Source organism: Cervus canadensis, chromosome 29 (genome assembly GCF_019320065.1).
Source record: "Cervus canadensis isolate Bull #8, Minnesota chromosome 29, ASM1932006v1, whole genome shotgun sequence".
NCBI classification, from domain to species: Eukaryota; Metazoa; Chordata; class Mammalia; order Artiodactyla; family Cervidae; genus Cervus; species Cervus canadensis.
Window position 1 is genome coordinate 9429430 of NC_057414.1, and position 14527 is coordinate 9443956.

Here is a 14527-nt window from a genome sequence, read left to right on the forward strand (position 1 = left end):
GCATTCTGGGAACCGAGAAGTCAACCTGAGCTATAATTATGCGATATAAAGTGTGACCAGGAGCTCAAAAGAGAAGGCGGCCAGAGCAGGGAGCATTCGAGAAAGAGAGGCCAGTGAGATGGATCATTAAATTGTGGCATGCAGACACACACAGCACTGTGGAATAAGCAAGCTTTGTCTGATGGCTGGGGAGGTGGGGGACGGGATGTGCCAGCCACAGAGTTCCTGCTTGCTAGAAGAGAATGCCTTGGAACAGACTCTTTTTTAATGGGTTCCCTCATTGGTGCTTTCTCTCTTCCTTCCTCTCTCCTTCTCTCTCTCTCTCTCTCCTTCTGCCCATCTAATCTGGTTCATCCTCTCTCACTCAGCACTGTGTATCTGCAAGGTATAAAGACAGCCAGACCAAGGGCTTCTGGCTCTTCCTCAGTGGCCCAGTTCAGCTAATATTTACTGAACATCTACTAAGTACCAAGCACTATGAGCACAGAGATGAATAAATCAGATTGTCCATGAGGTGTTCACACTTCAGAGTGAGACAGAAGAGAGCAAAACACTTATAAGAGCTCAAGATGGACACAATAACAGACATATCTGTGATACTCTGTCCTGGAGTCCCTGCTTTCCGTCATTGACTTTGCTTCTTATAATATCCCCATTAAATTAAATGTATCCATTCTAGCTACATTTATTTAAGTCTTAGCAAGTATCACATACACTGGTTGGTTTCCATGATGGCTTGATGGTAAAGAATCTGCCTGCAATGAGGGAGACCCAAGTTTGATCCCTGGGTTGGGAAGATTCCCTGGAGAAGGGAATGGCAACCCACTTCGGTATTCTTGCCTGGAGAATCCCATGGACAGAGGAGCCTGGGGTCACAAAGAGTCAGACATGACTGAGCAAGCTGATACACAACAATGCACTATCACATACATTATATTATTACAACATATTGCTCTGAGATCTTATTTGTTTCTTTTAGGAGTGGGTGTGGGTTGGGGAGGATTGAAGGAAAGAAAAGTCAGGTAAGATAAGACCTCAAAACAGAGGTGATGACTGAGCCAAGTTTTGGAGGGTTTGCCAGAAAGTCCAGAATTGGATGAAATAGTGTAATGGTCCTCTCATCTCTGTAATTCTGTCTCATTCTATTTCACAATATTTTATCTGCTTCTTCTGATTCATTTTAATGATAGGAGACATTATCTATTTATTTCTGTTACATACCCATGCCCTGGATAGTTTAGACAAAGAGGTTGATCCTAAATATGCCCAGGAAGCAGTGCAATTAGATACTGCATTCATGGGTGAGCATACCATATATTTGTTACAGAAGATGAAGCTCATGTTTTCAAGAGCAGGGAAACTGTACTTTAACATGTTCAGTTATTCCATCTTCAGCCTCTTTTATGAATGTTCACTCATCCCAGGCACTAGGCTTCCTAGAGTTCAATACTACAATCTCAAACTACCCACTGGTCAGCTCCACTTAGATTTCAAGAGCTTTCAGTGGAAAGAGTTCTAAGCCTGGCTTCATCATAGTCATCCCAACCTACTTCTCCCCTCAAGTTTCCAGCCTTGATTGGAGGTATCTCCATTCACAGTGCCACCTGAGCTGCTATCCAAAGACTCATATGTACATCCCCCTTCTCAGTGGCCCATCTCAGGAGTCACTATGGGACTCAGTCTCCCTTTTCCATACATATTACGTTTGCTCAGACCATCCCATATCTTACCATCCGCAGAGCCTTTGTCCTGGTAGCTCTGACCCCAGGCTTTCCCCACTCCAGCATTTCCTTGCCAGCACAGTGGACAATGGAATTCTGTGTGCCTGGCTGTTTCCTCAGGAAGACTCCAAGTCACTCGGGGGGCAGGATGGTGTCTTCTTGTTCACCATGTACTCCAGGGCATGGTTTCTGGCATGCCCTAAGGGTTCAGTAAGGACGTCCCTGGTGGCTCAGATGGTAAAGAATCCGGCTGCAGTGTGGAAGACCTGGGTTCAATCCCTGGGTTGGGACGATCCCCCTGGAGCAGGGCATGGCAACCCACTCCAGTATTCTTGCCTGGAGAATCTCCACGGACAGAGGAGCGTGGCAGGCTACGGTCCATGGGGTCACGGAGTCGGACATGACTGGGCACCTAAGCAGCAGTAGGGGATCAGTAAGTGTTGCTTCCTGGACCTTAAGGGGGGCAGATGGAGAGGAAGAAGAGTTCAGGCATGTCGGTCTTTTCTGAGCCAGCCCTCTTATAAGACAGCATTGTTCAGAGCTATGGTTTGAGAGCGAAAAACTGGTTTTTGTTATCTGCACACATTTGATACCTCTAACCAAAATACCTGTTACGCTCTGAAAGTTCTAGAATAACTGTTTGTCGTTGGCAGAATTTAATGGAAATGGCACATCTCAGGATCAGAAGAGGAATGAGAAAGAGAGTGCTCAGATAATAAAAACAGAAGTAATAGAAAAGACCAGTCAGGGTAGGGGCCAGAGAAAACAGCGTGTGGGTTCCAGGTGAAGAGTGGAGAGATTTTTAAGTCCTGAGGTACCGAGTGCCCTCCCAGATAAAATACAGTAATATTAGATGAATTACAAATGTAAATGTTTCATTTGTGCTACAGTTTTACCTTAAAATATATAACAGTCTCTTCTCAAGACAGAACCATTCAGTGAACTATCCATACCTACAGTGCCTGACCTAGCACAGGGCTCTCCACCAGGGATACAGTGTGAAAATGGTGAGTGTAGACCCAGCTAGTGGAAGAAATAGGAAGATATAACAGTGCCTGACAGGAAGCAGACTGGGGCTGTGAGACAATGGCTAATTCTCTCCAAAGGAGAAGAAAGAAATGCGAAGGATGACTAAGGTAACCACGCTGAATGGAGGGCATATCGTAGCTCTGAGGGACTGGAGGATGCTACAGCTGATCAGTGGTGAGAAGTAGGCCAGAGAGAGAATTTTCATTCCACAAGTGAAGAAGCAGAAGAGCTGCCTGGAAGGTCATTCGTTGGCCCGCCACACATTTCCTCTGACATTTCTACAGAAGAGTTGCTTCCTTTTTGGTGCTCACAAGGCTGACCTTCAGATTGCAGAGGGTAGACCAACCATCTCTGAAAAGAAAATGAAAACAAAACAAAACAAAAAAACAGTGCATAGCCCATGGATGGCTTTGATATAGAGTCCTAAATTTATTATCAGATGTTCTAGACTCAAGTTCTGGTCCCAGTGTTGTTATGGGCAAGTCATTGAAAGTCACTGACTTTTAGTTTCTTTCTCTGTCAAATCTGTCAAAAGAACACACACACAAACATGTACACGTAATTTATGCTAAAACATTAGAGAAGAGGTTGATATGGAAAGTTGATATCAGATGACAGGTAGTGGTAGTAACATCATCAGTTTCCACGAACAAGAATATCTCTGAGTTCCGTATACCCAACCATTTCATCCTTCAGCAGAAAAATTGTTTTCAAGCTCCAGACTGGAATCAGTGATCTTCCCCACACTTCCATATCACCCAGCCCAGGCTTAGCATGTGCGACCTTGTATTAGAATATTCTCTCTCTCCATCTTTCTCTTGGACTGCACTGGCCTTCTGGAAGGAAAACATTTTGTCCAGTTCATCTCTGTAATCCCAACAGCCCTAACAGAGTGTAGAGTTAGTGCTTGGCTACTTAAGAATCCCATTGAACTTTAAGTTCATCAAGAAATTCTGTGATAACTCAGACTAGAAGTGAAGAGGGGGTAAAATACTAGCCTGTCCCATGCTTCCCTAAGGTAGACAGAGATGTAATTGAAACAATAGAGACTAGAGAGGTCAGCACATTGCCTCTGAGACACAGAGTGGTACCAGGACCTGAGGGAAAAGCCAGACATATTTCAGGGCACTAGTCACATGGAAATGCTGGGCTTGTCATTTCTCATCTATAGGGTTTGTGTGTGTGTGTGTGTGTGTGTGTGTGTGTATGTGTGTTACAGAAAACCTGTAATTATCCCAGATGGATGCCCCCTGACGGGAGAATTTTATAGTGTAGATTTTCTTTTTTTCCTCAAGAGTGATTTGTGTGATTATCATAGTCTCTCAAAAATAGTAATCTGCTTTCCTGAATTCAGCTTGCTGAAGTAACTTCAGTCATTCCCAAGAAAGAGTCCTCTTTGCCAACTTTTTCCTGACCTCCCAGAGACACTGGAATGTTACGAGCCATCAGTTAGATATTTAGACAATTCATGCTCCCCTCTGGTTTCACTTTGTGGTTCCATTTTCATTTCTCTAGTATACTTTTTCCATAATAGAGAAGCTGGTGATTGATGGAGCAAGGAAGCAGGAGTCTTGTACATCAGCTGCATCAGTGATGCCTGGTGAGTGGCATGTTCCGAGCAAGCCACATTCAGCATTCTTTGGGGCCCACTGTCCTGGAGACACAGGGCTTAGTGAGGCCAGAGGGAGACAGCAGGGTCAAAAGGGTGAGCCTATCAATGCCACATGCAACTCAGAAACATATTGTTCTCTAGAGGGCTTTTTGTTTTGTTCAAGTCTATTTATATTTATTTATTTATTTTTTACCATTTTTTGTATGCACATATAGCTGGGATTGGAGGTAGATGAGGGGATATTGCAAATGCAGAATCTCAAGAATCAAAGAGAGATTCAAGGTTATAAGGGACAAAAGCCCATCTTCTTTTGGATCTCCTCAATAACATTCATTTCAAAAGTTCTCCCAGTTTCCCACCGAATCTATCCAGAACAGGCAACTCATTACCCAACAGTGCACCCAGGATCATCTCTGGGCACCTCTGAGCAACAGAAAACCATGCGTCTCATTCTCTCACTTCTACCTACTATACAGCCCTCCTGATAATGTAGAGATCATGTCTTTCCTATAAGCTAAGCATTCCATATGTGATGTGGTTTTGGTTTCCTTTAAGATCTCGTTCATCCTCTCTGAGTATACACTAACGGGCCCTGAAGATCAAGCTTACCATCATCAGGAAGTGCTCTGACATCTCAGTGTCACTATGTGCATCGCTAAAAGCTAGGTAGTAACCCATCAGAATCCATGTGGTTCATGCCAAGAAACCTCGTGCTCCAGTTAATTCCAGCATCTGCTTGTCCCATGGAGCTGTTGCTTGTTCCTCTGGGCTGCCCTTGATCATGGGCTATGGATCATATGAACAAGGATGATTTATCGATTCTAATCATAAATACTGCAGCAGGACTTTGTTCACTCTTGGTTACTGCTATGACACAGTCTGACCACAGCTGTCCACAGCAAGGCCGAGGTGAGCGCATGCCTAGGTTTCGGAGGTGGGTGAGGAGGAAGACAACCCCTGGAAGGTTGAGGAAGGCAGGCGAACCAGGCAGAGGAGGTCCATGGGAGTCATCTACATCTTGGAAAACAAAAAAGAGGTTTTTGTCGTGTTTGTCTTTGTTTATTTACTTAAAAAAAATATATTGAGACCGCTAAGGATGCAAGTCTACATTCCACCAAGTCAGCTAAAGCAAATAGGTTCTATAAACCCAAAGAGATAAGGTCTATGAGATCAGTCAGGGTAGAAGTTCCAAGGGGATAAAGGTTATGAGATGTACTGTAAAGTGTAAATTTAAAATTATTATTTATTTTCTTATTTTTATTGTTACTTTGTTTTGTTTTGCCTGAGACAGAAGACTCAGAAAAAGTATCTGGGAAACCAAACAACCTGGAATTATGAACTGCCATTATCAGAACACATTACTTGTTATTCCCAACACTTTGTACATTACCTGGCACATAAATTTGAATAGCTATTTAATAAGCAGTAATTTTTAAAAGCATCTTTTGAATAATAACTCATAGTCTATTTTTCTCTTCATTTGAAAATGTAGCTATGCCTAAGATGAGCCAAAGAATAACTGTGAGGTAGAAATGTTTTTGATTTAAAAGATAATAAATTCATGTGTGCTCAGCTGCTTCGGTCCTGTCCAACTCTTTGTGACCCTATGGACTGTAGTCCACTAGGCTCTTCTGTCCAAGGGATTCTCTAGGCAAGAATGCTGGAGTGGGTTGCCATGCCCTTCTCCAGCATATCTTCCTGACCCAGGGATCAAGCACCCATCTCTTGCGTCTCCTGCATTGCAGGAGGATTCTTTACCACTAGTGCCACCTGGGAAGCCCCTTTAAAAGATAATAATGTGGGAGAATGGCATTGAAACATGTAAATTATCAAATGTGAAACGAATCACCAGTCCAGGTTCAATGCATGATACAGGATGCTCAGGACTGGTGCACTGGGATGACCCAGAGGGATTGGATGGGGAGGGAGGTGGTAGGGGGGTTCAGGATGGGGAACATATGTACACCCATGGCAGATTGAAGTCAATGTATGGCAAAACCAATACAATGTTGTAAAGTAAAATAAATAAATAAATTAATTAATTAAAAAAAGATAATATGTTTTATCACTCTAGGGCTGCTGTCATATAATAAGGATCTGTTTCTATGTTTCCTAGTACAGAGATCTTAAAACGCTTGAAATTTCCTGAGTGTTATGAGAGTCTTTAGTTATTCATAATCTGTGCCTTTGGAACACACCTAAATCAGAGCTAATGAGATGTCTCAGGGCAAGGCCCCCAGAGAGCTTCAGGATGTTGGCTGGTCATCAGAAACCAAACACAGGATTATAGAGTGAGAACTCTCAGCCTCTTTCCCCACTCAGACCTCCAGGGATGGGGAGGAGCCGGAGATTAAATTATAAAAACTCATGAACAGTAAAGTCCAGTGAGCTTCCGGGTTGGTGGGTACATTAGGGGCTGGAAGGAGGCATGTGCAGGAAGGGCCTCGCACAGCTTGGTGGGCCGTCTGCTCAGCTGTCCCCCCACCCACTCCTTGTCCTCTGCGTCACTTCCAGTTAGCTGGTCTTGAGTTGCTTGCTTTACAATAGACCAATGAATATAACCAAAGTGTTTTCTTTAGCTTTGTGAGTCATTTTTAGCCATTATTTAACCCGAGTGGGGGTTGTGAGAACGCAAGCTTTGTAACCAAGTGAGACAGAAGTGTGGGTAGCTCGGGGGCCCAGAACTTGCTACTGGAACCTGAAGTATGTGGGGCTGGGCCCTTAAATGTGTGGAGTCCGATGCTGACTCCTGGTAATATCAGAAAAAGACTGAACTGTTGAACATCTTATTGGTGTCAGAAAATCAGACAGCAGCAATAAGGATAGGAGAAAGATAAACTTCTTAAAGTTCAGACGTCTTAGATTTTATCCCTGGCTTTACCACTAACCTTAGTTGTGACACCTGTCACCAAGGAAAGTGAAAGTCGCTCAGTCGTGTCCAACTGTCTGCAACCCCACGGACTATATTGTCATGGAGTTCTCCAGGCCAGAATATTGGACTGGGTAGCCTTTCCCTTCTCCGGGGAATCTTCCCAACCCAGGAATCGAACCCAGGTCTCCCACATTGCAGGCAGATTCTTTACCAGCTGAGCCACAAGGCAAGCCCAAAAATACTGGAGTGGGTAATCTATCCCTTCTCCAGTGGATCATTCTAACCCAGGAATCGAACTGGGGTCTCCTGCATTGCAGGCAGATTCTTTACCAATTGAGCTATCAGGGAAGTCACTAAGGAAATTATACCCTAATTTAAGATAAAACATAATAATGAATACTAGAGAGATAAGGCACTGACTATAAAACTATTCTTTTTTTCTGCGAAATATAGACCTTATTCAACACTTAACCGTCAGTTATACGTATTCAATTATTTCACTCACTTGCTCATAAATCTTTCATAACACCTTCCAGAATTAATACCAAACAACTCCATTTGGCTTTCAGAACTCTCTGTCATTTCAGCACTTACCTACATTTTTAGTGTCATGCACAGATCTGTCAGGGGTCTATGATACTGGAATCCTGGCTCCATCAGTGTGTTGGAAAAAGTGATGACTTCATACATTGGTTGTCTCATGGGCGAAATTTTTATGCCCCCCACACACCATATATTTTGAGTCTCAACTTTCATGCTTGTAAATGGGATACCATTTGGAGTTGAATTATGTGTTCCCAAGATTCATATACTGAGGACCTAACCCCCAGAATTTCAGAATGCAACTTTATTTCAAAGTAGGTAGTTCCACACCAAATTGTTCATTGGAAGGACTGTTGCTGAAGCTGAAGCTCCAATAATTTGGTCACCTGATGAGAAGAGCTGACTCACTGGGAAAGACTCTGATCCTAGGAAAGATTGAAGGCCATAGGAGAAGAGGGCAGTAAAGGAAGAGATGATTGGATGGCATCACAGATTCAGTGGACATGAACTTGGGTGAACTCCAGGAGATGGTGAGGGACAGGGAGTCCTGCTGTGCTATAGTCCATGGGGTCACAAAGAGTCGGATGCAACTTAGCGACTGAACGACAACGAGGGTCATTGTAAAACAGCCAGTGAAAATGAAGTCACAATGGAGTAAAATGGTCCCCAAATCCAATATGACTGGTGTCCTTAAAAAGGGGGAAATTTGGACACACGCAAAAGCTTCATCCTTTGAAGATGAAGGCAGGTATCAGGGTGATGCATTTACAAGCTAAGGAACACCAAAGATTTCCAGCCAACTCTCAGAAGCTAGGGAAAAGTCTGGCTCAGATTTTCCCTCATAGCCTTCAGAAGGAACAAACCCAACCTTAACCGTGGACTTCTAACTTCCAGAACAGTGAGACAATGAGTGTGTGCAGTTTAAGCATCTCAGGTTGTGGTACTTTGTATAGCAGCCCCTATGAAACAGTGTGGTTATTAATATTACATTATCAGGCTTGATTTGACTTTTTTAAAGTAAAGTTTAAATGAAAATGAAGAACTGGGTCTAGAGTCTAACACAAAATAAGAACTCAGCATAAATATCTTGGTTAAATAAATAAATGAGCAAATGAATTAAAAAAAAAGTGTTTCCATTGCATTGTCACAGTTATTGCAAAAGAAACCACAGAAACAGAGATGCTGACCTCAAGAAGAATGATAGCAATTATTGTAAAGGTCACGTCTGTCCTTGGAGGGTTAGAGGGTTTGATGTTTGCTTTTCTAGGCTGTTCTGAACTATCCACACTCCAAGAGCAATGCCCATGATGTTGTCTTTTGTTGCCTTTTATTTTGAGGATATCATGCAAGGAGAGACAGCTTTGATTTGGAAAGAGAGGGAGGCTATCTAACCTAGTTGTATTTATTATTTTCACCAGACTTGTCTGTTCTTCCTGGGGAATGCCAGATAAGACATTCAAAGTTGGCAGGGGGTGGAAGTAAAGAATCTATAGAAAGCACTGGGTCTCTGCAAATGTGACCTCTTTAAACTTCTCTGCCTTGAGGGTCTATATCAGTCATCTTAGAAAAATCAAAGAAAGTCATGAATATTGACACTTGAGAGCAATTAAAGCCATTTTGTACATAAAATTTGCAATGACGGAAGAAAATAAATCCTTATTGATGAGTATGTGGGATCATGGGCTGATAGGGTGCTTAATTAGGTCAGATTTTCAGGAGAACAAATAGAGAGTGTGTATCAAAGCCCTCACAACATGTATATTCTGTAAAACTCAGCAATTTCAGTTTTAAGAGTTGATCCCAAAGAAATAATATTGGATGTGAGCAAAAGCACTGTCCAAGGATGTTTATTGCAATGTTACTTATAAAAAATTTTTTTAGTTAATTTAAGTAGTTAAGATTTGAGGTTGGGTTAGTTAATTATACTGATTATTAGAGTAATTTTTTAAAACCCACATAATGCATATATATGCAGACATTGAAACATACACTGTAAAGGAAAACTAATTAATTTAAAAGTATAACATATTTATTTTAGTTGTTACATCAATTGTAAAGCAATTATATTTTATTTCACAACATTTAAAAGTAGGACATGCTACAGTTCTGTATTTCTTTATATAAAATTAACCCTGCTACAACATCCACCGCCTACATGGTGCGACATTCATTCTCGGACATCAGTGGGTGGCACCCGTGAGATGCCACAAGGACCTTAGGTTTATGTGCTTCTGTAAGGTATTGGTTCCTACACCAGTTCAGAGATGCTCGCAGTCCAAGCTCATTTCTTCTTACAGAAGCTGGTGGTTCTACATATTAAACTTGAGGATATTTTGCTGCCACTTCTAAAATCATGGCTCGTGGTGGGAATTCCCTCCTGCATCTGTACATCACTGGCTGAGGTCCTTCTTTTGCTCGCAGGAGCTCTATGGAAAGAAGAACTTCCCAGGTGGTGCAGGTGGTAGAGAACGCTCCTACCAAAGCATGAGGCTCAAGAGTCGTAGGTTTGATCGCTGGGTCGAGAAGATCCACTGGAGGAGGAAATGGCAACCCGCTCCAGTATTCTTGCCTGGAAAATCCCATGGACTGAGGAGCCTGGCGGGCTACAGTCCATGCGGTCACAAAGAGTCAGATGCAACTGAGCATGTGTACACATGGAAAGAATATGCCAATCCTGAAGGGTTTAAAGTCTCCTCCTCAGCTTCAGAGCACCTTAGTTTCCAAGGTAGGAACCTCTTGCAAACTCTCAACTCCAAGCATTAGCCACTATGTCATAGAAATGAAACTACCTAGGGAAGTGTTCCTCACTGAGTCTGAAATCCTAAAGCTAGAAAGAGTATATGAAGGAGTTGTGGGGCAGGAGAAAGTGGAAGAAGGTGGAAGGAAGAAGCTCATACCCCAAGAGACACAATTCTGTCTTTTCTTTTTGGATAGGAAAAATTGATGCTAAAATCAGTTATTTTCTTAATTATTCACCTGGCTTGTTGCACTCCTGGATCTCAATAGTCAGATGATAGTGGAACCCTGTTCAGCCCTTTCCTTTCAGTAGGACCAAGAGTAACTTCCTTATGTCTTTCTGCTTCAGTTTCATTATCTATGAATTGGGAATTTAATATGCGGCTTAACGATATTTTCTACCCTCAAGTAGCAATCCCAGGTTGGGAGTTCCAACCGGGAAGCCAACTGAGACAGACATAAGCTTGTAAAATTTTATTGAGGACTCCTCTCAGAATCAGCACCTTTGGAGGAAAGATGGCAGCTGACTTGATCAGAAAAAGTTACAACAAAATTACCCCCCAAGAGGAGCTCCCAACCTTCTCTTCAGAGTGGTCCCAAGTTGGTCCTCCATGTCATTCAGTATTGGAAGCAGACTGACTCTGGAAGGTGGTGAGTTTGGGAGGCAGGTTTTTTTTTTGGGGGGGTGGGGGTGTCACATCACACAGCTTGCTTTTGAACTGTGGTGCTGGAGAAGACTCTTGAGAGTCCCTTGGACTGCAGGGAGATCAAACCAGTCAGTCCTAAAGGACACCAACCCTGAATATTCATTGGAAGGACTGATGCTGAAACTCCAATACTTTGGCCACCTGATGTGAAGAACTGACTCACTGGAAAAGACCCTGATGCTGGGAAAGATTGAAGGCAGGAGGAGAAGGGGATGACAGAGGATGAGATGGTTGGATGGCATCACCGACTCAATGTACATGAGTTTGAGCAAGCTCTGGGAGTTGGTGATGGACAGCGAAGCGTGGTGTGCTGCAGTCCATGGGGTCACAAAGAGTCAGACACAACTGAGCAACTGAACTGAACTGAACACAGCTTGCAGGATCATTAGTTCCCTCACCAGGGATTGAACCTCAGTGAAACTGCTGAGTGAGTCCTAACCGTTGGATTGCTAGGGAGCTTCCTAGGTGGCAGTTCTTTACTGCTAAGCACTGTCCACAAGCCACGCTTCCCAGCAGTAAGAAAATCTGTCCTTCAATTCTGAGGGGGTGCTCTGGAAGGTACAGCATATCTATGACAGTAGTGAAATAGTATGATACTTGCAAAGAAAAATAACACCCAGTGCCCAACCCATCTTAAGAGTTCCATTAACATTACCATGTACATATTTGTGCTTTATGAATATCCTTGGAATTAGATGTACCAAAATGTCAGTGATGTTTAACTTTGTGGTGGGGCCATGGCTGCTTGCTTTTTTTTCTTGGTGTTCTTCTGTGCTTTTGATTTCACAGTTCTCTGTTACATTAGGCCACCTTCCAACTACCTGATATAGATGTGGACAGATGTCAGACTCACTGGGTAGCTGAGCTGTGTCCTGTGAAGTAGAAGGAAGCACACAGCATCCTAGTCATATACTTTATACCAATTTGGTTACACTTGACTCATGTATACAAACACTGCCCCCAACACGTTATAGAAGAGTTGGCATTTCAGAAGCACCTCTTAAATGTCTGTACAATGAATAAAAATAAAATACATCATCATCTCATATACTTTTTACATACATTCCTTCCTCTATTCATTTGGTAATTCATGTGTTTATTCATTTATTTGTGTGTTTATTCAAGAATCATATATGAAATTATTATCCTGAACCAAATATTCTAAGGGCAAAGTTACTGCTAACAGGAATAGCTTTAGATTGGCATGAAGACCATTCCAGGCATCACTTGGTTGGGTCAATCAAGCTTGGATTATCTAACATTCATAAAAGAAAATCAGTGCAGTAAAGATGGTAGAAGAATCAGCAGCATTACATAGGACAGGAAGAGGGTTTGCAACTTCAAAATCTTTACTTGGAAGATGCACAGTTGCAAATGATATTTGAACAAGTGGAGTTAGATCCCAGCTATAGAAAGTTCAATTATGACCAACCTATAGCCCAAGTTTAGCCAGTCAATCCTAAAGGAAATCAGTCCTGAATATTCATTGGAAGGACTGATGCTGAAGCTCCAATACTTTGGCTGCCTGATACGAAGAGCTGACTCATAAAAGACCCTGATGCTGGGATAGATTGAAGGTGGGAAGAGAAGGGGATGACAGAGGATGAGATGGCTGGATGGCATCACCGACTCGATGGGCATGAGTTTGAGCAAGCTCCGGGAGTTGGTGATGGACAGGGAAGCCTGGCATGCTGCAGTCCATGGGGTCACAAAGAGTCAGACACGACTGAGCCACTGAACAGAACCTATGTATATAAGATTAATGCAGTTCTGTGCAAAATAGGACTATGCAACATAGAACAGACTAGCAGAGTATAGTACAGCACTATGCTCTCAGCCTTGTACATAATTCTCATTTATCATCCAGTCTTCTCATGCTGACTACAATGGTCGATGGGCATTCCTAATCTTTGACCTGGAGAATTAGATTAAGAGTCAGCCACCCGTGAGGCTCTGGGAGTCATGATAATGGTACCTAAGCCAGTTACAGGGTGTATCTTTCAAATAACCAATAAAACTTAAGATACCCAAAGTCTTCTTGACCTAGTCGATGAGATAGAACAGGAGAAACATGATATAAACAAGTCTGGAAAAGATAGTGTTTGAAGTGGACGTTAATGTCCAGTGAGACCTGGATAAAAAGAAAACTAGGAGTGCAAGGTGATAAGCTAAGCAGAGTGTTCCAAATAAACATACACTGCCTGTGAACTCTTGGAGGCAAGCCGTGAGATAATGTAGGTCAGATGGTCATATAACCTTTAAAATGTGAGGCACCACATCAGGTATTAGTTATTACTGTTATCCGCAAACTCCATCTTATCTGTGGGACAATATTTCAGTGTCCTTTTCCTTGGGAAACATACAGAAGAACACATCTTGTATTTTTTTTTCTCTCACACACACCTAGTCGACAGCTTCTTTCCAATACTCTGTCAACAGTCTTTCCCCAGCGCTCTTGACCTCTTCAGATTACATTGCTCGCTTTCTTAAGCATTAAATAACTGGAGGAGAACCACTGGCTGAGGTCAAATCATTTATCAGGATCAATAGCTTTGACTGACTCTGGGTAGATGTGGTACACTTTCCATATTGAAAGGTCAGAATCTGTCAACTAGCAGGAAATGCTCTCAGCTCAAATAACGCATGTCAGGATAGCATAAAATGTTGATTGTACTGTCCAGGGGCCATCTTGAAACATCCTCATGCCTTGGTGTCTAAAATAACCACTAGATGGCACTGCTATTTCAAAATGGATCATCTTAGAAAAGAAGGGACGCATCCTCTGATCTCCAACCCTGTCACCATCCCCACCATATTAATGTATACATTATGCATGCATTATAGATTGAACTCAAGTATCTGTTCTTCATTTCTTATGCTGTCAGTTTTTACACATAAAATATGAAGGGAGTGATAACTCTTGGTGTTCTTGTGAGGGCCACATTCAGTAATGAATAGTAACATATTTTATATGAAGAGTAAGGTATTCTGTGGACTCTAAAGCACTCAATAGATATTAATTTGTCTAGTTATTACCAATAAGTGTAAGTCAAATGAATATAAAGGTATAAGAATGGAGAAGGTGCTGATAATGATTCCAAAAACTGAGCTTCATAAATCATAAGATAGGCAGAGTGAAGACATTGAAAAGCACCTTAAATTGTCTATCTCAAAAGCCCAATTGAGAAAATAAATACTAAAGGAAGCTTACCTAAGTACTGCATTATGTATCTATATCTTTAAATAGTCTCAATTCTAGGTACTCTTTTGGTCTTCAGCAAACATCAGAAGAAAAATCCATATACGT